This window comes from Thermobia domestica, chromosome 4 (assembly GCF_964235325.1).
Source record: "Thermobia domestica chromosome 4, izTheDome1.hap1.1, whole genome shotgun sequence".
Classification (NCBI taxonomy): domain Eukaryota; kingdom Metazoa; phylum Arthropoda; class Insecta; order Zygentoma; family Lepismatidae; genus Thermobia; species Thermobia domestica.
The window spans coordinates 43,880,080-43,906,226 of record NC_137457.1 but is presented as its reverse complement, the minus strand read 5'-3'; the positions used below and the strand labels follow the sequence as shown (position 1 = coordinate 43,906,226).

The following is a 26,147-nucleotide window of genomic DNA, read 5'->3' as shown; positions in this document are numbered from 1 at the left end:
TTTAAAATTTAAAACATATGTTGTAGGGATAAAGATACTAAGTGTAAAACGTACACTCAACAGATTTTATACCATGAGATAAAATCCACCTTCCAATGCAAATGTAAAGATCGTGTTTCTTTATCTTAGAACAAATTTAGAATCCATATTTTTCACGTAATGCTTCTATGCATAATAAGAGCAAGATATGATAACATACTTTTCGTAACACCGTATGTCACATGAACGTTTTCAATTATCTTTCCAGGATTGAATATGAATATGGTAGTATGATATTATACTAAACATTTTGAAAAGACTTGAATTATTTTATATTTGTTGGTAAATACAAAATATATTAGAAATTATGAGTATGTCTAAGAATATGCAAGTAGGATAAAGAAGAAAATTGTAACATTTAAATTTAATAATTAATTGTTTCACCAACTTGTTGCTGATATATATCAGAGAAATGCATAAGGCTGACAAAGCTTCTCACTTCAGTAGTATAAAGTTGAATATATTGAGAGGTGAAACATTGGTTCGTCTACCTAGAAGAAACTACTTCAATATTGTTCAATTTTCAACTAATATCATGGATAAAATACATTTTGTTATACTTCAGTTCTTGTCTATTTAACTCTTTCAGTAATGCAAATAGTATCTCGAAGTTAAGTATTTTCAATTTTAACTGTTACTTGTCTTGCCAACAAATTTGTACGTCTTGTCCAGATTCAGAAATATTTGGAGAAAGTGAAATATCTCAGCTTTTACGACAGTACATTAAAATATTTTTTTCTCACTTCAGTCATATGTTGGTTCAGAAATGGAAATTTTAAAACTTTTCTCTCTCGTGGGAGTTGCTTCATACTTTGATAAGATCATTGTTCGTAGCTGCATTTAGATATTAAATTTTTGTTTTCATTATTCCAGGTTGTCTTCTGCCCTTCCCTCTCTCAACACAGTTGTCCAAACGGATTACCAAATAAGCTTCCTAAACATGCTGTTCCTTTTCTACCACCTTCATGATCTCTCATCCTTCGTTAGTTTCCTTTAGTACTTCTTCGTACATATTTCCTTTCGGCCTATTATATGCGTATGATTCTGCACCCCAACTACATTTAATTCTTTTCCAGCTTGGATAATTCAACTTATCTCAGTGTTTATCAGTCTGACAAGTAAGTCCCTTCGTCCACACCATTGCCTTGATAAATCATTTCCGATAATACAGCAACACATTTCGTGATGTCAGCGGCTCTTTCTTCCAATTGCATGCTTATTAAGCTCGTACTATTCTTTATCCTGTGTATTATTGAATACTTCCTTCCGAAAATACTTGACTTATTAAATAGGAGAACGTCTTAAAGTCTAAGATTCACTCTTTTTATAGCCCCTCTCTGTATTGTTCCCGTGCACATTGTCATTTAGGTTTTCTTCTTACTTATCTTCCTTTCCAGTGCCTTCCACTTCATTGTTCTAGTTTGCAAGTGTTTCCTGCAAGAAACGTTTCTGTTCTCAGATATCAGTGCTATGTTAACAATAAACCTAACTGTGCTGAAAACATGGCCATTTACCTTACGCCTTTCTCGATCATATCAATTTTATTTATAAATTCTTCAACGGAAACGTTAAAAAGAAGAGGAGAAAAGGTGCTCATCCTTGCTTTACTCCTTTATGTATTCCCGCTTCCATTTGATTTCTTCCTATAAAAGCTGCCTTGTTATTTTAAAGCTGTTATATCATTGTTCTCTCTCTGTAATCCAACTCCAGTTTCTTCAACGCTTAGGACATGATATTTCACTCTACCTTGTCAAAACATTTCCCTATATTTACAAATGTACTGTTTAATGATAAACCGTAGGCTCGGTTTTGCTTCCCCTAATTCCGTTTTCCTCCTTAATCCAAACTGGTCGTCAGATAGCCGTTATTCGACTTTCCTTCCACTCGTTTTGTGATAATTTTGCACAGTATTTCCCATGCACGGGAAAACAAATTTATATGTAAAGTCAAAATATATATGTTCGTATTGACATTATTGGCGAACATCCACACAATTGTATTGCATATGGCATTAATATGCCAATAGGTCCATACTAAAGAGTGAGGACGAAAATTCACGGCGGAGTGTTATGTTGTGCTAGGGAAATCAAGAGACTATCCAGTTTCGTTCATGTACTCATTTACTTTCAGTCGACAGTTAGCTTCGGACAAGCATGAGCTATAACAATTTATTTGTGTCTGCTTTATATACGAATCTCTTTGTTAAAAAGATGTATGTCTGGCAAGCAAACTTTGTTGGAAACAACGTAAAACTGATTTTTTAGCAATTTATTTCGTTTATGAAAAAATGTGTAGGTGCACCTTGTTATTTATCATTTCTTAGCTTCATAGGATATAAGGGCAACATGTATATACTATTGAGAACGAAGTTAAACTATAAAATAGATTACACATAATTAATCTACCAGAACTTAAGTAACAAATAACATCTTGTCTACACATTTGAAATTGACGTCTACTTGAAATACAAAATATGTTTGCTTTTATCAATAATTATGACAGGAACTAGAAAATTTAGACACTTAAGAAATTGAGTTAATATCTATTTCTATCAGACTGTAATAATGCGATGTAGTGGCACAGTGGGTTTGAATTTAACATGCAAAGATGCAAAGTAAGTAATATGTCTAACGAGACAGGTACAGTTATTGAGATTGCCATAACATGCCATTAAAAAGATTTCATCCCACACCAAAATTACAATCTAAAATTCTATAAATCAATCTTATCTTTTCTTTTAATCCAATATTCAATGGTGTTATGCATGAAAAAGCAGTATGAAATTTGTAGTATATCAACTTGTATTATCATCTTGATTCTTCAACACACATTGACACATAACAATAATTTACTTGCTACTAAGGGTAGATCTATTTCGCTTATGGATAAACACTTTATGTTTAAACGAAAAAACTCATTGAAATTAATTATTTTAAATGAGACTCATAACAAGAATCAGTTACAACATTAGCAAAAATTAAACAATCTAAATTGTGGTCAATTTGTTTCCATCACCTAATAGGTGTTGTGTATTAAGCCTTCAAATATTTTTCCTGGGTCATATACAATACGCAGTGCACACAAAGCGTCATCAGGACTGTTAATTTCATCGTATTGAATGTTCAATATTTTCTGAACAAGTTGAAGTAATACTCAGTCAAATGAGAGATTCTGTATAAATATGGGCTGTAGATTGACTAATAGCATGTACACAAAAGACAAACAAGTAGGTACATGCTTATTATTTCACTCTAATGCAAACAATGTAAGTGTTGAACATAACAATTTTAGGGGTTTAGAAGGAACACTGAAACATTGAATACAAGAACGGATAGATATAATTGGCCTAATATATGGTTCGATATTTTATATAATTTTGTTAGTGCACGTCTTCATAGTTCAAAGATAAGACATAGAACTTAATTTTAGCACGGTTTGTTTGCAAAAACACTAAATTATCCTTGGAATTTATCAATTTACTTCTTCCCTTCTCTACCTTTGTTGTCTGCTAATTGAGGAAAGTTATTTGCTTTTAGTATGATTGAGTATTTCATGAACACGGAACACGCTAATATTAGGTGGAATTCCGCCTACCAGACCATATATTGGCGGAATTACCTAAGTATTAATTTAAATAATTTCTTATAATAAGTTGTTGTTAAAACTGTTAAAGAAAAAATATTTAAATAACTAGATATAATACTTTGTTAATTGATTTTGTCCAATTGTGGTTGCACATTCTTACCTTTCGGTCTCCAAGCTCATCTCCTTTCCATATTCAACTCGGATATTGTTATGAGCTTTAAAATAATAGCGGAAAGAATTTGGACTAATTATCATTGGTCCATTTGGACTAATTTGGACTAATTGGACTAATACATAAATTAACATAACACCATAGCACTTGGGTTCTATGAAAGGTGCTTGTGAGGGAATAATCATATTTCCTTTGCCTATTATTATATATTCTCCGTAATTAAAACTTGAAAGTAGGGCGTGGTTCGTAAGTAAATTCATTTTAATTAAGATATCGTGGATGTACACTATTATTTATTTATTTATTTATTTATTTATGTGTTTATTTATTTATATCTTTTCAATTTACTTTTTCTAAAGAATCTCCTTTGATTGCGAAGTATTATTATTGCCTATCGCTCCACGTTTGTATTATCGGGTAATATATATACACAACACATTGAAATTATTGTTTACTTTTCTTATTATTGTTTTTGTTGTTAGTGGTAGTTAAGATGGATCTCGCAAAGATAGGAATACAAAGTAGAAACTGGATGCAATTAGCTATGGATAGAAGTCAGTGGAGAGCTTTAGTGAACGCGGCACTGTACCTCCGGGTTCCATAGGCCATAGAGTTAGTTAGTTAGTGGTATTAATATCGCGTCGAACAATATGCTTAGCTCAAAAAAAATATCTTTTCATGAGGTAGTAAATTTAAAGTAAACTTTTATCACTATAAACACTTTTAGCTTTCATTAACATTTCAAATTATAAAATTTAATCATTGTAGTTCATTGAAGTACAGTTCAGAACTTTAATCATTTTTATTTCTGTCATTTTCGGAAGTGAACCGAATACTCACTTTGTGTGATAGGATCTGGATTAATGTATATTTAAATGTTTAGTTTGTAAGACGATAGCGATAATTTGTGAAAGCCCTGTGACGCCTTGCGAGATTAGAAGAATCACCGCGCAAGCGCTGTTATGTGAAAATATGTCCTAGATTTAATTTTTATTCCTTTTACAAATTGTGTAGGCACTATTTGTTTTTATTAGGCTTTTGGTGCAGACTGTAACAACAGTTAGTATTTCTTACATAGTGTTAACTTGCTTTTCGATTTCAAGAAGGCACAGGGTTATAGCTAGCAACGCTCGCTGATCAAGTAGCGTCCTATGGTAGTTAATAGTTGTTTTAAGTTGCACCATTTGTTACTCACTCTCCCTTATCTTGTTACGCTTATGCGAGTGAGCATGAGGTATATAAATCCAAGTAAGGTGCCCGATGTTAGAACAGCAAAACTCATACATATGCCTTGTTTTAAAAGAAAAACACTGAAGACGTTTCGGAGATTATTTCTGACATCAAGGAAGGCAAAAGTATAGACAAGCTTGGGTGCACATATGCTTCCTTTCGGAGTTATAGGATACCGAAAACAAAACAAAAAAGATTCGAAACTCCAGAGCTCCAATGCTATTGGATCCATCCTGTATATTCATTGTGCCAAATGTCAATAATGGTTAGATTCTGAGATTTGTAACACACAGTCTATTGCAACAATAGAAGAATATTCCTAGAATCGTTTATAACAATTAGATTACCTCGAGTCAATATGCTACTCTATACCCATGGCAGATTTTTCAAAGTTGAATTCAACATAAGCGATATTTAGCAATTCGTTCATTTAAGTAGTGTTTAAATGCCCATATAATACCTACATGGAATGTCCGAATGATAGTTAAAATGCGCAAACACAAATCATGCGTTTTCTCCTGCCTGTTTACCAATTTTCAACTTTTTTTTGAAAAAGTGGATATTTGATGAGTTTTTTCCTTAAAAGTTGGACGATCTACCCATTCCTCAAAATCGAGCGACTGCTTGAATTCAAAAGTTGTCTAATTCCCTTGCCTTACATTGTCAAACTTATATTAAAATACTTCTACTAATTAAAATTCAGCTTATAGTGCGATTGAGTTTTATTCAATCAGAGTTAAATAAACTATTTTATAGCTAGGAAAACATTAATTTATAATGCAAGATATACGAGTCAATAATATAAAAGCTGCATATGTGACTCATAAGTAAATATTCCAAAGTGAAACCCAACAGGCTGTGTTATTTCGGTAGATCATAACACCTAACATGAAATACGTAAAACAATGAAGACCTAGAAGTTTTATAGATATCTAATATGGTTCTTTATTCCAAAATAGAATCAGATTTAAATTTATAAAAGATAATAGAAAATCTACATATTATATCCTTCAAAACTTTAAGAGATGTTCCAAAGGAAAGACAATGTAAAAATTAGTAAAATTCCCTAAGCGAAAGAAAAGTTCGTATGAAGGAAAGTGGGATAACAAAAATTATTTAGTGAATCTACTTTATAAGCTCTGCTGTCTTTAATTATACAAACAGCTCTGAGTGCAAAATGATCCTATATAAATATGTAGAACTCACTGTCTCTCTCTCTCTCACTCTGTATACTGTTATTGTAATATATATATATATATATATATATATATATATATATATATATATATATATATATATATATATATACACAATAAATTCAAATTATTGCTCACTTTCTTTATTATTGATTTTGTTGTTAGTAGTATTAATATCGGGTCGAACAATATGCTTAGCTCAAAAAAATTCTTGAGTTAGTAAATTTAAAGAAAAAAATATCAGTATAAACACTTTTAGTTTTCATTAACATTTCAAATAAGAAAATTTAATCACTGTTGTTCATTCAAATACTGTTCAAAATTTTAATCATTTTTATCTCTGTCATTTTCGGAAGTGAACCGAATATACACTTTCTGTGATCGTATCTGGAATAATGTATATTTAAATTTTTAGTTTGTAAGACGATAGCGATAATTTGTGAAAACCTTGAGATGCCTTGCGAGATTAGAGGAATCGCTGAGGCTTCGCTGTTAAGTAAAAATATGTCTTAGATTTAATTTTTATTCCTTTTATAAATTTTGAAGACATTATTTTTCTTACTGTATATAAACATTATATATACAATACCGAATATTTATAATTATATGTGTTTAATGAAATATGAGAAGCTTTTAGATTTTCTGCACGAAGGTCAAGATATAGCCATATCCGAATGATAAGGCGTAAGAAATTATAAAAGAAGAATTACATGAATCAAGACAATATATTCCGTGGAAGAACCTTGCATTTTAATCTAGAATAACAAATTGTGTAACCATTCGAACTTGAGAAGCACGAAGATTTTTTTTATATTTTCTTTTGCTTTTTTTCGTTAGTTATCTTTATTACCTGAAAGTACACGGTAGTCAGTCGAACGGAATATCGCGTTAGTTGTCGTCGTATATTCTTATCGTGCAGTTACAATATCCATGCAGGAGAAAGTGTACTTAAACAATTCTTACCTGGTCTTCCTTTTGATCGACGACCTGAAATTGTGAAGATTGTACACTTAGTACAGCTGTTTCTTACATGGAAATTATCAAATATATAATATTTGAATACTTTGATAACAAAATAAAGACGATAACAAGATGAGCTGTTTTTTTTTCTTAAAAATGTTGATTGCATCCATTTAATTTTATTATTAACTTTCGTGAAGTGAGTTCCTTTATTTTTGGCATACAGTAATATTAACTACCATTATATCTTCAAAACAGAACATGTTAGTAGCATTTTCCCAACAGTAAAATCTTAACATTATGAATTAAGCATACTAGGCTCCTGTAATAAATGTCATTCTTGACACATATAAATACCAAGCAATGAAACTATCACAATCAGTCACAACTGTATATTTCTTGATGTGAATCATACGAAGAAGCAGGGTCGAAGTGTGTAAATTTCTGGTCATTCTCTGATTTCTTAGTGCAGTAGTGTTGACAATGAAATCAATATACTGGAATCAATATTTCAAGTTCCAAATTACTATTTGAATATTTTCTTCCTGAGTAGTATAAATCTAGTTTTGAGCTAGTAGTCAACATATTTTAAGTCTTAATTCAAAATCCGGTTCTGAGCGCGAAAGCGAAAACATGTTTCGGAATCTTAGAAGATATTTACAATGCATGTGTTTCACTTAATGTTTATAAACATAATATGGGTACTGTAAAAGAACAAACTTTTGCATTACACTTGTATGTCATATCGACTCTGCCCCTCGAAAAACCGCTATGTTACATTAGTGTTAAAAATGAGTTATGCCGTGCTAATAAGCCTCAAAGCTGCCACTCAGCGGTCTTATAATGTGATAATGGAATATTCCATTCTTTCGCCACAAAAATAAAAAATAATAGAAAAGCTTCAAGTTCTATCCAGGTAGGTATTAATTTTCTATGTCCTTATAAAACACAAAAGTTAAACTGACATGTACTATGTAAATACGAAAAATATTAATATAATATTGTTGAAGCAAACTTCATGTAATATATGAACAGTAACTATGAGTACCTTTAATAATATACATGCAGACTGAAAAGTTAATTAACATATTTAAACTTCATAATAAAACATGTCCACTATTCCATGTGGATATATTTCAGCGGTCCATGTACATTGAATAAACTGTTTCTATATGATTCAATTTTTAACTAATATACTCAATAATACATATGTTAAGTTACACGTGAGTTCTTTCCTCTCACGGTTCCAAAACGAAAAATGTGTCCCGAAATCAAGTGCTTTGAGTGCCGAATCAGATTCCAAAAATTGCTGTCTCTTCCTTTTTATATCACCTTCGTTATCTGCCGTCCTTAGCGTCCTTTAGTACTTATTAATACCTTTTCCTTTCGGATCATGAGATGCGCAACATTCAGCGCTAATAGTTCCTTTAAAATGCCTACAGCTTATATATGTCAGATTTTCTCACTTTCGACGTCTCTGGTCCGTTCCCGCGCTCCATACCATCGTCTTAATAAATCGTTGTCGAACACCATATGACAAACTTCTTGATTTTAGCAGTCATCTTTTCGTATTACATACATGTTTAGCCTGCATTATTTTTGATCTTCCACTGCTTCCATCCAAGAATAATAGATTACTTAAAAAGGGGAAATTCATTGGGTCTTCAATTTTATCTTCCTTAAACCATTAATTTGTCTCTTTCTGTCCTGCTCTTGTTCTCTTTATCATTTTGGTTTACTTCTTATTTATCTTCATTTTGCATTTTTTTGGTGACTGTTTAGGTACGCAAGTGCTTCCTTCATCTACTTTTTCTTTTCCAGTATCCGTGCTATGCCAGCAACAAAACCATATTGTGATCAAATCTTACCATTTACAAGCAATTTGCGACTTTCTCGTTTTTTATTAATGGATTTTTCAGAGCCTCTTCTATATAGACGTTAAGCAGGTAAGATGAAAGTCAACATCCACGCGTTAAATCTTTACTTATGCTTGCTTCCTTTTGATATCTTCATATATCAGCTGTCTCATTACTGTGTAGTTGATATATTATTATTGTGTCTATGTATTTAATCTTTAGATCAGTCAACGCTCTGAACACTGTATTAAAATCTAGGTTTTCAAACGATTTTCTTATATCTACAATGCTTTAACTAATCATTTTTTATTCTTACTCAGTATTGTTTCCATTATTACCGTTTTCCCTCGTGAATCCGAACTTGTCCTTCAATAGCTGTTCTTCGATATTCTTTTCCATTAGTTAAGGGGTAATTTTGCACAGTATTTTTGAATCACGGGAAAGTATACTTATATGTAAAGTCAAACTATATATTTTTATGTTCGAATTATTCGTGAACACAAACATAAATAATGTTATTACTTATGATATTAATATGTTAAGGTTCCAGAATAGAAAGTAAAGTAGGTAATTCACCGCGGCGTATTAGATTGTGCTCTGTGGAAATGAGGATGATATTTTGTTTCGTTTATTTAGTCATTTACTTTCACTCGGCAGTCATCTTTGGACAAGGATCAGCTATAACGAATTCCGTGTGACCGATTTACATATATGATAACACCAGTGATGATTCAAACTTGAAAGATTACCAATATTTGTTAGTTTTGAAAATAGTATGAATAATATTTCACATCAAAGTCGTTTTGTACATCTCCTCTGCGCTCCTAAACTCTACAATTATCAACGAGAGACGTCCATAACAATATTTAACACATTATACATCCAGCTTCATTTATAATCTCACTCTACATACTATTCGGCAGATATTAAGGTTTCTAATCCATAGAGATGAATAATTTACATCACCGTGGCAACGATGCTTAAAGTTATAATTATACCTTAAGCGATCATATTTTAACACAGTTGTAAGTATGATGTCCAGAAAGACTACCGGAATTCATTGTAGACGCTGCAAAAGACATCCATATACTCGCTAGCTACTTCTTCAGTGAATTATTAGCAAGATAGTTGTTTGGTATTTAGATAGGAAATTTTAGATTTCAGGTTACAGTGTGGCATCTTTATTGCACCATATCGGTAGTTGGTCTATCAATTTCGGGTTTCCGATGGAATTCTACGTGCCATTTAAATTTTGTGAAAAATATGTTTGCCCTTTATTACACTTATTCAAAGTACATTATCAACTTTGTAATCTGTAGCACTTCTCAAATATCTTCTCTGGTCCTTGCTTCGGGTATCAATCGGTTATGTGAAAGAGCTGTTTAGAATGACAAACTACAAAGTAGTAGCTTTAGAAGGCTAAAAGTTTAAATTGAAATTCATCGCCCCTGAATGATCTCGTTTACTATTTTTGTTCCAACTTTATATTTATATATCATCGGGTAATGTTTAGCGCTTGTGAAACCAGTATGCCACTTGCACCATTCAGCATATTGCGAGAGAAGTTGGGACTGGTAATTTATAACCACACAATAAACCTGTATCGAACCCAACTTAATAAAAAACACCACATTGCACGCACACCCGTGTTGTAACCTGAATATTACCGGGGGAGAATATACGGCTGTGAAAGTATTTGACTTTAAATAATACTGGACTCAGTGACTAACTGGTAGGAAAGAAACCTCTATTTGCTTCAGCTTCGCACAAAAACACTAGTGGTTGTTCGAGAATTTAGAAAAAAACATATTCGCGATTTGCCCTAAGTAAGAAATTAGAGTTTCAACTTACCGGTGATACGCTTGAATGTCAGAAAGTTGTTTGATATTTTCAAGAATGTAGTTCTTTAACCAGAGGCGACCACCGCCAAATCTGATACCGCTTATTTTGTTTGTTTGCGTGTTTCTGTTGTTGATGTTGAGCGTGTGTGTGTGTTTGTTGTACATATAATATAAATCGACCATTATAAAGAAGGACATTTTGTAGAGATCTTCATACAAGTTGTAAAGATGTTCATACCGGACATCTTGTAAGTTGTAAAGATCTTCATACAAGGTTCTTTAAGTAACCTTCATTGTACGGGTGTTGGGTTTTATGCGATAGCTTGCTTTTTTTCTCCAACAGTGATTCAATTTTCGTAATTAAAACCAACTTGCATTCAAGACTGGGTAGTTAGTCTCTCTTATCGGTCTTACTTGTTCGCAAAATAATGAGAAAATTGCAAGAAGTCTCACTTAGAAACGGCAAGTCTCAGATTAGAACAAACACCAAAAATAAAGATAACTTTGTACTACGTTCTTGCACTATTAGATGACCTAACTTGGAGTAGTGGGTAGCATATTTCTTAAAGCAAAGAGGCAAATTATATTGCTTAGTTTTTTTTTTACAATTTAAGAACAAAGAAAAGTATAAAGATTAATCAAAAAGCGTCACACAACACGAGTTACAACTTTTAATAATAAACACATATAAAATCAACCAGAACTTAAAAGATCAAGAACTAATCCTGCTAGAAAGCGAAGTCCAAGCCATGTCATATCAATGTTTTAAAAACATATAAGTTTCGAAGTTGGGCAAGTCTAACAGAGAATTGAAAGAAAGTGACTATCTGTGAATGTAGACCAGTAGCCTCTTTGCAGGAAACATGCTGCTAAGTCGCAAGCGAACAATTCCCGTATGTACACGGCGTTCATCCCCGTGGGAAAATTTTGGCCCTAAAACCGTTGTCAGGGGGCCTAGAACTGCCTAAACCAGTATGTTGCTATGCTAGAGTAAAGAAGTATACTCTTGGACTACTAGCAGTTATAGAATCAAGATAAAACATGCCCTTTCGTCTTCTCGTCGTGTATTGGACAGTTATTTGAACCCCGCCCTACTCCTCCTGCAAAGGCGAAGAACATAAGCGAATTAGCCCCTTGGTCCTATTCGCACGAAATACCTGTAGGTTATGAACTGAAGACGTGATCGAAGCTTCTCAGCAGCTTGTATGAAATTGGTCTTAGTTGCTAACGTAAATATTGTATTTCATGATTTTCAGCGAAATACATTCCCATACTAAATCGTGTTGCTAAAAGTTAGGATCATATGTGGAAAAAGTTTAGCCCTGGGAACGTTCCCTGGGTTGCTAAAATGATTGTTTTGAAACGTATTGGATTCCATTGATTGGACATAATCTAATAACGGAAGCATCTCATCTCATTTGATAATGTTTTCACAACGTAGAATGAAAATCTGTATACTCATACAAAACAAGGGCACATTCCCATAGAGATGCCTGTATAAACAAAATGAAACATGAGTTTCTGAAGTCTGATGTGAAAGGTATTATCTTATATCTGCATTGAAACCGTGACGAGATATGCTTTCGATGACTAGTATGCGACCCCGATTATTGAAAACGTGTGTGATCGTGTTATGATATGTTTGTCAAAGGTAATCAGTTATATGTGTATGTGTGAGTGTAGACCTGAAAAAAGAATAGTTGTAAGATAGAGTTAACAGAGAAAAGCTGTAATTATTCTTCATTTTTTTTCAGTTCATACAGAAAATGTGTTTCCACCAAGTGAACTTTGTTGTGGAGAAACACTGTGTGCGGGATTTCCTCGGAGTTCTCCCGTTTCCTTCCACTTTCTTAAATAAATGTTGAATAAATGTTATCATCAGACGTTTTTATGCAAATAGGTAAGTAAAAATATATTATTAAAAATATTACGGTCTATGATTATCCCCGAAAGAATAAAACAGTATGTTATGTCTTCATTTAACTATAAATGCACTATAGACAGTGTATTTACTTTGCGTTTCCGTATTTTATACGTCCCACGTTTAGAAATCTTTTAGTTTTACGTCACACAGCTATGCCTGCTATTTTAATGAAGACGGTGATGGTGAGAAATGAATGATATGTTGGAATGAAGACAGTGGAAGGAAACGGGATAACTCCGAAGAAATCCCGAACATGGTGTTTGTCCACAACAAAGTTCTCTTGGTGGAAATAGGATTTTGAACCTGGTGCATGGGGTCATAGGTCATAAACAATAGGTGAAAGCTCTACGACTGAGTCACTGAGGCCCCCTGCCGAAAAGGTATGAAAAATTGGCCATGGTCTCAGAACAAGACGAATCGAAGATATCATTGATAATATCATATGATAGTTTTAAGTAAATTGTATATCTGTCTGTCTGTCTGTCTGTGATCTGGGGATCAGACAAGGGAGCCAAAAAGTTACTAAATATGGTCATGGTACTAGACAAAGACGAAGCGTTTTGGGGAGTTCAACCCGGAACCCATGCACCATAGGTGAACGCTCTACCACTGAGCCACCGACACCCCTAATGAAAAGCTATTAAAATATGATGAGAAACGAGGCCCCCACGAGCTAAGATCGTACCAGGGAAAAAATGAAATGAAATCTTTGAGTTTTACGTCCCACGTCTATGGCGATTAGGCTAATGGGAAATATAAGTTTTACTTTCCACAGTTATGCCGGCTAGGATAGCGGAGACGGTGATGATGAGAAATGAATGAAATGTTGGAATGAAGAAAGTGGTAGGAAACGGGAGAACCCAGAGAAAATCCACGTACATGGTGTTTGTCCACCACAAAGTTCACTTGGTGAGAACACGATTTTAAACCTGTGAACCCATGCAACAGAAGTAAACGGTCTACCACTGAGCCACCAAGACCCCTGATAAAAGGTATCGAAATATGGTAAGAATCGCTGCCCCCGAGCTAAGATCGAATCAAGGACCCCCAAGTACTGAGCCACCGTGTCCCCCTAAGTGAATAACGATAGAATTAAAAATATGTGGAACGGGAGAAACAATGAAATGAAATCTTTGAGTTGTTTTTCCAACGCTTATGACGATTATGTTAATGGGAAATCTGTAAGTTTTATGTCCCACAGTTCTCTCGGCTAGGCTAAAGAAGACGGTGATGATGAGAAATGTTGGAACGGAGAAAGTGGGAGGAAATTCACGTACCCGGTGTTTGTCCACCAGAAAGCTCACTTGGTTGGAACAGGATTTTGGACCTGGGACCTTGCACGTACACGATGTTTGTCCACCACAAAGTTTACTTGGCGAGAATAGGATTTCAAAACTGTGACCACATGCACCAGAAGTGAACGCTCTAATACCAAGCAAACGAGACCCATACAACGAGAGAGAGAGAGAGGGGTCAAACCAAAACACTCATGCAGGGCCGCTCTGTTCAATGATGATACTCTGAACTCATTAATACATCATCTAAGGGATTGATGTTGGGTGTCTCCAGGGTTGGTATCGAGGCATGTAAAAATAATTTAAAATGATCGATATTAGTGTGAAATTTATAGTTTTCGGGGCCACCGTGTTCAATGATGATACTCTGAACTCGTTAGTACACCATCTAGGGGAACTGAAGTTGGGGTCTCCAGGGTAGTATCGAGACACGTAAAAATAATTTAAAATGAACAATATTAATGTCAAATTCATAGTTTCCGGGGCCCCTGTGTTTAATGATGAACTCAATAACACATCATCTAAGGGGCTAGACGACCTTTAAAATGAGTTTCGGTATTTGCTACGGAATACAAATATCATACTGAGCTAAGTGATAACTTTCGTAATCATTCACACATCGTACCCTCGTAAGAGAGAGAGAGAGAGAGAGAGAAAGAGAAATATTTCAGTTTAACATCCCACATATATGCTCCTTACGTTGTAAAACGGACGATATTAGTGTCAAATACATATTTTTAGTGGTCGCTGAAACTCTGAAAGAATAAATAGAAAATTAACATACAGAACGTTTATATATTAGACAACACACTTGAAGCAGGCTGTGAACATACATTTGTTTCACTCGCATGGAATACGAAAAAAGTTATAAACCATTTTAACTACTTAAAAGGTATGCTATTTTTTCCCTTGAAATTTCCGCTTTTTCCGTATAACGAATTGAAATCTATGTGTGTATATATACTGTTTATATTTATTTGCAATATGGATATAGGTAACGATATCCATTTCTTTTTTATTTTAGGTTGAATACCACTAAAGATACGTGTATAGTCCTTTCCTTATCCTTACTGATATTATTATTCCTTTGTTAATTACTTATATATAGCCCTTTTTATTTATTCGTATATTCTTTTAAAACACTTTTATTTATAATCTATTTTAAATAATACTTATATATCGTCTATTTACTATTTACTTATACCTATTGGAAAATATATGTTTTTTGCATTACGTATATACATGTGGTGGTAAAAATGGAAAACAAGTGTACACAAGACTCGTTACAAGAGATTGCCGTATTTATTAATGACATAGAAGAAGAAGAAGAGCAGATCGTAGTAAATAAAGAGACGCAAGATCGTCTAAGAGAAATAGGTGCCGTAATAGGAATAGAAGAGGAAGAAGGAGAACTTCATGAAAGGAAGAAGTTCGGATTGAAGTACCACAACATGTCCCAGATTGTCGCGTGGAAATTGTTCATTTCAGAGAAATATCTTAAGACAAATTCGTTGAATGCAAACTCCGTGCAGGTATTTGAGTAAGTGTTTACGTTGTTAAAGCAGCTTTACTATTACTGTGAGCTGTTCTTAATCATCATCGGTAGGCGTGAGTTATTTTGTGGCCGCCCGTAACAGGAATGGTAAATTCCTGATTCAACTCATATCATCTTGCAGCTTTCAATTACAATTTTAACTGAACTGATACGCAAATACTTATCTCATTGAAAGAGGAAGAACACAGCTCGATCTTTCAAGACCGACGAGAATTCTGGAGATCATCACCGCTTTTGAAAACACAAACATATATTGTTCTTTGTAATTTAATAATTTATGAACATGAAGATTAGTTGCCGTACGGTTCATAAGAGCCTTTAATTCAATATTACTTGTGACAAAAACCTAGGAACATCTATTTTGACAACAACTATAGCACACTTAAAATATTTTGCGAAGAATGGGGAAACTATTATATGCAGTTGAAAGAATAGATACAAACAAATAATGAAATGGGGTTAGTTTAGGCTCTTTGAATGTAGATATTTTGCCTTGGACAGATAAGAATGGACTGACGATTTTCGATGGTGACTATAATAGGAGCATATTTGATGAGATCCTTGTGTTCTCAGTTATTCTGAAGTAGAATCGCCAACAAAGAGAAACCAGTCTGATATGCGACAATTGCAACAAGAAACTACATTGATGTTTCCAATAACTCAAGCAACTGTGTAACACAGGACTCATAAAACAAGACTGACATGAAGACGATAAGTTTAATCAAAAATAAATCCATAAAAGTCTTCAGGTCAATAAAACTGGGCAGGACGGCGACACTGCATGGTGACGCGAATGTGCTTCTATCATCAACTTACAGACAAACAAGAACACAAAAATATAACAAATTGTTAAGTATTACGTGAATTAGGAAACTGCATATTATGCACTATACGAAAGAATGATTATCTGTATGCATGTACAAAACTAATGCATGCACTATGCAAAAACTCTGATATTTTTTGATAACTTCACATACCAGCGGACATGCGGTAATTCTATTCATTGTAGAACACCATAAAACAATTATTTTTCAAAAGAATTTATTGTAACACACAAGAATAAAATTATTTGCTTGAAACGTTTCAACGTGACTACGTATTAACAAGCCGCTAAACCATCCTAGAGGATTTCATAATCTGTCATACATGACAAATGAGAAAATCACCTAGTACAATTTGATTTCCATAAAAATGAATAAAATGGAACTTTTACACAAAGATATACTCGTAGTTTCATCAAAATCAATTATTATTATTCTTGTGAAGACTAATATATATGTTTTCCTACGCTGTTGTCTGATGGATCAAGGTGAAATTTTCAGTTTAACTTCAGCATAAAATAGGACATATAAATACATTTTATTATTCAACTAGAAAAAACTGGCGAGATGGGTTTTTAAGGGTTAATTTTCTTAAATGTCTCAATTATTTTTGTATTCTATGTTATGTAAACTGAAAGCCTACACTCTTAGAAATCGAGCAAAGTATACTATTTCCAGTTCTTCACTGCCGGTGGGAACATTGGCACGAAACCATACTTGTACTTCCATTAAAATCGAATATTACGAACCCTATGTAAACTGCAAAATGCATATTTCATCCTGTGCAATTTGGTGTACCAATGTAAAATTTCAGCTTAATTTGAACATAAGTAAGGACACATAAATTCATTTATCACTCATCTATTTTTTTAATTTCTGCCTAGCAATAACTAAAGGAATGGCTAGAAGAGACATTTAAGATTATCTTTCTTATATTTCCTTAAAATATTATTCCATTATACGCAGACATTTCCCGTTCATTATGTAACTGAAAGCCTAGACTCCTACAAATCAATAGAAGTTTAACTTGTTCCAGTGTTGTATAGGCGGTAGATATATGGTCATTACAAACATTCTGCCGATGTATGTAAATAAACAATTGTGGTAAAGGCTTAAAATCCTCATGAGACTGCTTTTGCACTTGTATATTGACCAACTAGTTTTTTTATAATTCTAAGAACCGCGAGGAACACTACTAATACAGTGGCGAAATTTGTCCAAAGGGGAGGGGATTTTTCACCCTCTTGGCACTTGCTCAGTAATCCTTAGAACTCCGCCATAAGTCTATAATTGTATACAATTATCAAGAACATACCTTATCCTGACTTCTTATTTAATTATAATATCATGGTTTGAAATTTGATAGGAAAATACACTGAATAAATTCCCATCAATTTTACAAACTTTGTCTTAACATAAGTGTTTCCGGTGATCAGTGGCGTATTTAACATTTTTGGTGGCTTTCGTAACGTTATTGTTTTAAAAGTGAAAATTCTGCACGCTATTTATTTAGTTTAAAATGTTGAATAAAGTTTCATTGGGATAGAGCCCGGAAAGCCATCCTTAAAACGTCACTGCTTACGTCTGTGATACAAAGTTCCATGTTAAAACTTCCGTATTAAACTACACTTTATTGATTCATTACAGAGTTTATTTCCTTAGACAATTGCCAATCCAAAATTTCGATGTTTAGTAACCTACTGTCGAAGACTCTACTACATTTAAAATTTCTCTCACAGAATGAATTTTCTCTCAATCGTGAACCATTTCGTCGATAAGAATTGAAGCTCACGTACTCAAGCATCGGGATCAGATCCAATCTCTCAAGAAACGTCACTATTTTAAATAGATTCATTTAACACTGACACTACAAATGTTATTCAGTTAAAATAAATTTGAAATAAAACATACATTTTGCAGCAAAATTTCAATCAGAAAAATCACAAAATTACGTAGCCTGATAATGCGCACGGCCCTAAAGTACATGGAACTAAGATTAGTTTTAGTACGATACAAATACCGTTTTCAGTTTTCTTCATCCGGAGGATAGTTAAAAGAAAAGACCATCATGTTATAAGATAAGGAAATAATGAGTAGGGTACTAAAGGACATTGAAATATTAAATATTAATATACGATTTCGTGAATCTGCTATTAAGTCACAATGAATTACACTACAACAGGACACGATTCTCGCCTACTTAGTGCTGAATGTGTGGATGACTAATGCTCCTTTCTTTTACATTTTCCACACAAGCGCACCTAGTGAAGTGTGTGATTTGTTGAATATTAAAATTGTAGTTTTATCAAAGGAATGAGAGAATGCACTAAAATATTTCACAGATCAGAATTTGAAAATGTAAAGAGAGCAATTAAAATCCAGAAAGTCGAAATCAAATAGGCAAACATCTGTGGAAAATGTGAAATCTTGCATTCTTAGCTATATTTACAACACTATAGAAGCATTTCATTGTGATCCTTGTAGAGAAAGGAAAACATTTTTATACAAACGAATTTAAGCACCCTATTTCAAATGTATAATTCTAGTAAAGCCAGGCAACACAGTTTTGTTGTGATCCAAAGATCCAGTTCGAAAAATGAAAACAGCACATGAAAAGCGATGTCCGGTAAAATTACTACCATCTAACGGACTAAGTATACTGTAAGACAACTCTTACATTTTTGGTTGAATAAATAATAGTAACATATAATTTCTTTGAAAATGTATAATTAAAGTATGTGTTGAAGACGAGTACGTGTTGAGAGAGTTAGTAAAGCTGTTAGTTATATATATATATACATACATACATACATACATATATATATATATATATATATATATATATATATATATATATATATATATATGCGATCTGTGTATACTTAATGTATAATGGTTTCCAATCACGAATCTCCCAGCAAATGGAAAATAAATTAGAGTACTTATGTTGTATTAATATTATAGACTCTACCAAATTAAGTATTTATTACCAAAACCTAGGCGAGATAAATAACTGTTAAATAGTTACCACTCGTGTATACATATATGCTTCCGAAAAGAGCCCAATAAATCATCACACATTAAAAACGCATTTATATGTAAAATTAAATGAGAAGGAGGAGCTTTACTGTGGTAGCACTTTCTATTTCAGGATTGAAACCTATAAAATGCAGTTGGCTGCATTTAATAGGATCAGAAGAACATTCTTTCGTCTTTAAAATTTTACAATCTTCCGCTGGAGGTGTTAAACTCGGCATTATTGCAAAATATAATATCATCAAAGGACAGGAAGCTCTTTTAAGAATACTTAATAGCAATTTATAATATATGGTAATTTTAAGGCAATGCAAACATTCTTGAATCTAAACTTGTTTTCACTGAAACATTCATGGTATTATCTATGCAAGGAAAGTAGTATGAATTACTAAGGATATGAGAATCTTGTAATGGGTTACTCAATGTTATTTTTTTAACTACTTCTCGTATGTTCTCAAAAAGTTACAGAATATAGAAGATCAGGTCCAAGGTCCAAAGAATATTCCATCCAAATTTCAGTAGTCTAAAGATAAACTGGGATATTTACTTCTATACGAATACCAAATTACAAATAGGCCATCATGGCGAGATCTATTAAGACGCCGGTAAAAAGATACAATCTTATTTTCTGTGACAATCTTTTAGCACAAGTCAGAAATCAGGCAGACTTAATTTTGAAACGTACATATTCACACTTTAATATTTGCCACCGAGAGCCTCCATCAATGTAATAAGATCGGTAGTACTTAACCAGTTGTAATTCGGTAGCGCAGTTTTTTATAATCGTGCAGTCTCACCACGCAGCGTGGAGACTTTGAACTATATTGAATGGTATTACACAGAGAGGGGTTGGTGGAAATATTCCCTTAATTATATGATTGAATCCTCGAGACAAATGTTGGACTCGACGATTCATTTCACTTACTATTCCAACTGCCCTAAGTTGCCTTGCTACCGTAAGGTCCTATGAACCTTGAGGCAAGGATCACAATAGATTGTTGTGTTCGGGATTCGAACCGAAGTTGCAACATATTTGGTTAAGACAAATTCTCGTATAGCCTTGAGGTTAGCAAACGAATGGAGTGCTCCACCTCTAGATACCATCACGCTCTAGCCTCATGCACACTGGAAATACACTTCATTGCGTCTTTCGTGCCATACTCTAATAAGATAGGGTAGTTAGATTTGGCTTAGATTTGAGTTAGGTCCACTCTGATTCCGTGCCAGTATGCAAGAGTGTCGATTACACGTTAACGCCTTATAAATCGTAGATGCATCTTTTAATAGTTAATTTTAAAGTACGCCTTGCTTAGTCCGGTTAGGATATTTTTTTCATGAAAGAAGATGCAAGATGCTGCATATATTATATGATCTAAGTTGCCAATATCATTTTTTGTATTTTAGGTCCGCAAAAACTGCATCCGCCATTTTCGTAAACAGGGCTCGTTCGGTTGTATTTCAGAAAGTAGCACTACAAATAAAAAATCTGTTGCTACAGAGAAACACAGTATTCTCAATGTTACAAGGATTAAACAACACTTGGTTGTACCCACTATTCTAATCAGAAATGCTACTAACCTTAGTTTAAGTAGAAAACTAATCCTTGAAGGGAATAAATAAAATGTATGTGGTCATAAATCATGTGTAAAGAGATACTGGTCTACACAAAAACGGAGAGAACAATCCTTCTAGAGAACTATTACACAGAGGTCGCAGTACTATATGAGGCACGATGTTCTATTCTTGGTATCTAGAATTGTATTTACCTTTTTTTCTAATACTTTTAAATGTTTTGAAGTATACCACCTAGGCTTAAATGCAGGTTTCCATTTCTCAAAACTTTATGGCTAGTGGAAAGAGCATGCGTTAGAAGTCGGTAGAAACAATATAGGAAAATGTATATGGACAACCGTTTTTAAACGGAAAGTGCTGTGTGATTGATATCGCACGTTTGTTAACACACACACACAAAGCACAGAATCATAATACACGTTTCATGTAAGAATTTATGGTGGAATGCGAAATTACTATCTGGTGAATCTAACTCAAGTCCAAATTTATTGTAACAGTTTAAAGGTGGATGTTCCTCTGGGTGAGTTATTTATTTCTTATAACTTGAAAACACATCGGTCTAAATTGTAATTGAAATTTTTTCTATGTCTTCAAGCACATAACGGCGAGGAAGTTAAATTGAAGTCTCCTTTTCAGTAGATAGTATTGAAAGTAGTAATATATAAATTTAATATGTAAATTAATTAGCCTTCAATCCTTGCCATGTATGTCCTACCAAGCCAGTGCCCAACTTATTAACTCTCATTTATGATTAAAATAGTGTCGCATTAGGTTATGTTCTACAATGTTCATTATGTACTTATAAGACTAATAAGCACATTTCCTCTCTTTAAGTTTTTACTTTTTCTGTGATAGTGTCGTAGAATGAAGATGCTAGATACTTTTGCTCTTATGTAAAGCGTAACAAAACTTTCAGATGGCATGATTCTAATTCTTGGGTTACAGAAAATCCCAAGCTGTATGGGGACTGCCGTCGAGATCTAGACTTTCATTCATATTGTGGTCTGTAATCCATTCATATGCAGCAAGTAAACCATAAACTTTTGTTTAAGAAATAAACAAGGGATTGATAAATTGAAGTTGAAAGTGTTCAAATGCAACAGAATCACGAAAGAACAAAATAAAAGTAGCACTCATATTTGTCATACTTGCCCAAATATTACCAAGGGAAGCAGCTCTTTCAGTATGAACCTATTTTCATAAGAAGACCTTTTGATTCAACACTGCGATAGATAGATCAGAAGCTGAAGAAAAATAACACTTAAAATATGAATGTTGCAAAGAAAATAAAGCAATCATTAGAGTTTGATGGGGAAGTAATTCACTGAAGCAAAGAATGGAAAACATCGTTATATGTTGGATAAGTAGGCTAATCTCTACAATCTTAAATTTAAAGGTTAAGGGGTATTTTCCTTGAATGTGGTCGCTGGAAAGAAAATTCTGCGCCAAGAGTTATCGACACATGAAATAAAGAAGGTATATCAAACCAGCAACTCAATCTCCTAAATCCAAACTCTTCCAGTGATTAGCTGTGAAACGATTCCACAGGCCTCGCCTACTCTTGTACAGACTGTCATATCCTGAAATATGAATTGCTGAACAAAGTGGAAGAACTACACCAATATATAAAGCTTTATTTGTTAACTCAGACATTGTACAAACGCCACCTGGAATGGAGTTTTAGTAAATGAGTTTAAATTAAAGGGACGAGTTAGAAATAGCAGAATTTATAGTTGCAGGTTAGTTAGGTCTGGAATTAACTATTGAGATAGAATTCAGGCTAGGCATCCTATCTGGTGTATCATCGCACCAAGCAGGTATAAAAGAAATACATTTAGCAGATCCAGAAAATTTTTGAACTCAATTAGAACTATGTGATGAAGTTGTGGTACGTATGTCTTCACATAAACGAGGAGGCCCATTTTCCTTTGAAACATAAGTTTTAAGGGATAAATATCAAACGAAATTGCGGTAATCCGATTTCTATTTTTTCAACGAAGATGGTAGTCATGAGACAGTCTTCGCTAATATACGTATTGAACCTTTTTATGCCAGCGTTCTCATCGAATCACTGACCTCTAGATAGGACCTAACAGATAAAGCAAAGAAAATGGGTCGCCTTCTTCGATTCAAAGTAAGGGTAATGGAATAGTTGAACGGACTAGGCAGTTAATACAGATTAGGCATATTATAGTACTTCTGTTAAATACTTAGAGGAAATAGAAAACGAAGAAGTTCCTTCAGTCTTCTCTTCCCACCTAAAGAAATCGGGTGGGCAATACAAGTAGAAGCAATACGCCGTCTATATAGTAGTTTTTACTAGTTCTAAGAAAAATAATAGCTAATCTCCAGCTACAAAGGAAAGGAAAATTGCCGATATGAACAAAATATATATCCTTTGCAAATTATGATTATTATTCATTTTGTAGTGTAGGTCACCGCACTGAGTAGTGTCGACTTTCAGTGAGCACCAGCACAGGGAAAAAAATAATGATAGTTTAAACTGAAATTTTTCCCCATGTCTAGTAGGAATAGAACTTACGGTCTACAATAACCAGTTTGAAACTCCTTGAGAAAATGGATCGGAACTTATTGTTAACTTAAGCTTCAAATGTGAACAACAATTTAAGTCCCGTCCAAATACCAAATCGCCTACAAATATTAGTCTAGAGAAACCTGAACTTTCAAAATTAAAGCTTAGAGATCATTTACGAACCCTACAGCCTGAGGGTGTCCATGAAAATTCTGGTATCATTCTTCAAATACATATTTTGTAATTAAAGCAAATGTCAAATGCTCATCTACTGCTAAATGTGAGTCTATATAAAATTTTCGGCAATCTTGTGAAATGATTGTTAAAAAAATATGACGTTTCTGACTGATTTAGTAAAGCTTCTACCCATTACCTCAACAGTGCCGCATTTAACTTGTATTTAGTAACTTATTATGAACTAAAAAACAGCATTAAAAGGCATTGTCTAGTATTGCCTATCTCGCTTACCTGGAGCATGAATTGGAAATTAGTACAATGTAGCCTAACGGAAGTAAGCAAACATTCATCAAAAATTTTCAAATAAGGTAGTTTCTTCAATATGTAAGAATACGCATTGATTAGTCTGAATTAAGGAACAAGTTTGAGATGAGTTCATTGTAAGATGTTTCACATAACTTGATGTTTGCTGTAAATTATATTAATAATTTAGAATGATACATAGAAGTTTGTAGAAAATATGAGGCTGGTAAAGAAACAGTGTATGTTAAAGAGAAGTCTAATAATCTGGCAAAATGACAGACTAGACTGGCCTGCGCTATAAACTGCTGTGCTTGCTTCTTGCGTAGTTCAATCTCGTCTCTCTTCAGATTACATTGTAACAGAACCTTCGATAATGACTTATCGGAACACTTACAGAAACCCCGGATGTAAGTACTGACCGACTGGGTGGAAATCTCTGTACTGCCAAAATACCAATAGGATTACAGTGGTCGTCAGCATTACTAGTCATGGGTCACAGTTCAGTAAGCTGACCTTAGGTTACGTTCCTAAACAGTACTTACCACCCCAATTTGCGATTGGTTGGGAGCGAATCAAGGAGGTTGCAGCCATAATAAGACTTATTCAGTTTTATGAGTTCCTTGCTATTTTGAAACTTTATTGATAAGAATACATAACGTTACATGGAGTTTGCTGCAATTCCCTAAAGTTGTTTCTATTAGCAAATTATAGTTGGTGCTAATCTTACGCTTTTACAATTACTGGCGATTGTCCGAGACCTCATTATGTTTGCTAACTCTTTTATTATTCTCAAGAATAGTAATTTGAGTTACCAAAGGAGCGGAACCAGAAACAAAGTAATAGACTGGGTAAGCTTAATCTCACAATTGTGACTTAATGCAAAATTATGAGAATTTGAGCTGCCACGGTATACTGAGAGCTTGAGTGATGAAAGTTATCAAAACAATGTATCCCAGAAAGTTGGAATGGAGTTGGACTATCTCTTCTTCCAATGAATCACATACTTCTAATTTGACAACGTACCAGGATTCTAAGCGTGTCGCCGCCTACATTCAAGATACTAAGAAAGTTACGGAGTGTATCTCCGGGGAGACGAAAGAGTCGCTGTCTTCTCCGCTGCCCTCTCCGAAACGGGTCAGCAATGCACACTCACTGACTGCCAATACACATATTGGAATTAATATTCCAACTACAAATGGAAATTCTCCTACGCATTCATATATTGATAACAAATTTATTCGCATTATCTTAGGAAGCAATAAGAAGATTCTAACAGTAACAGGAACACGTGATTCTGATGAGCTTCAAATTTATGACACAACACTCCACTCTTGTGTCCAACTAGAATTTAAGGAAGAATATTTCTATATGATACAGTTCATGATATTAATAAACCTTCTAGTGGAATAAAGATCGGGTATCATTGCAAATTTCCTCAACTAACTGTTATTAAACCTTGGGGAAAATATACATTCTCCTTATAGATCAAAAATAACTTCTAAGGGAAGAATATGTACCAGGAGGCCTTTTTCTTGGTACATAGTTATCATTTCAAGGTAAAGATCTTGCCACAGATCAGAGAGAAAGAGCAGAAACAATTTTTCTCGGAGCCCTCACCCTCCAGCTCACCACGTACCATTACGGATCCAATTCAAATGAAAGTTATCTTAACCAGGAATAAATAACGCTGTAATTACAGATTCAGGAAGTGACCAGGCGCCAACAGAGCGTGCAGAATTGTCGTGTTCTGTCACCCATCCATCTGTATGTGAAGTTCTGAATAGTTTTGCTGAATGGAAGACGTTAAAGTCAAGTACCAGACGATGGTGTCAATGAGTAAACAGCCAATCTTTCATTCATAGGTCTAGTTGCTAGAGCGGTTAACCCAAACAATGTCAAGATCTTCCCTCTAAAAACGAAGCATATAATAAGTACTTAGTATAAATATCAACATTACATAAAATTAAATAGCCTACAAATTTACGAATTGCCCTGTGTTGCTACATTTCGAAGTGTAACACTCATTTTACTGCTCTAGAATTTTCCTCTTTT

The 26,147-nt window shown here is 33.8% G+C and overlaps 1 long non-coding RNA gene across 1 annotated transcript in view; it reads right to left on the bottom strand.

The window, feature by feature from the left end:
* LOC145682736 (uncharacterized) overlaps positions 1 to 26,147 on the bottom strand; it is a 444,150-nt gene that overhangs the window by 218,513 nt on the left and 199,490 nt on the right. The window contains exon 4 of the long non-coding RNA XR_014130951.1: positions 7,186 to 7,209. This is a non-coding gene — a long non-coding RNA (uncharacterized LOC145682736). The remainder of the gene's footprint in view (positions 1 to 7,185; positions 7,210 to 26,147) is intronic.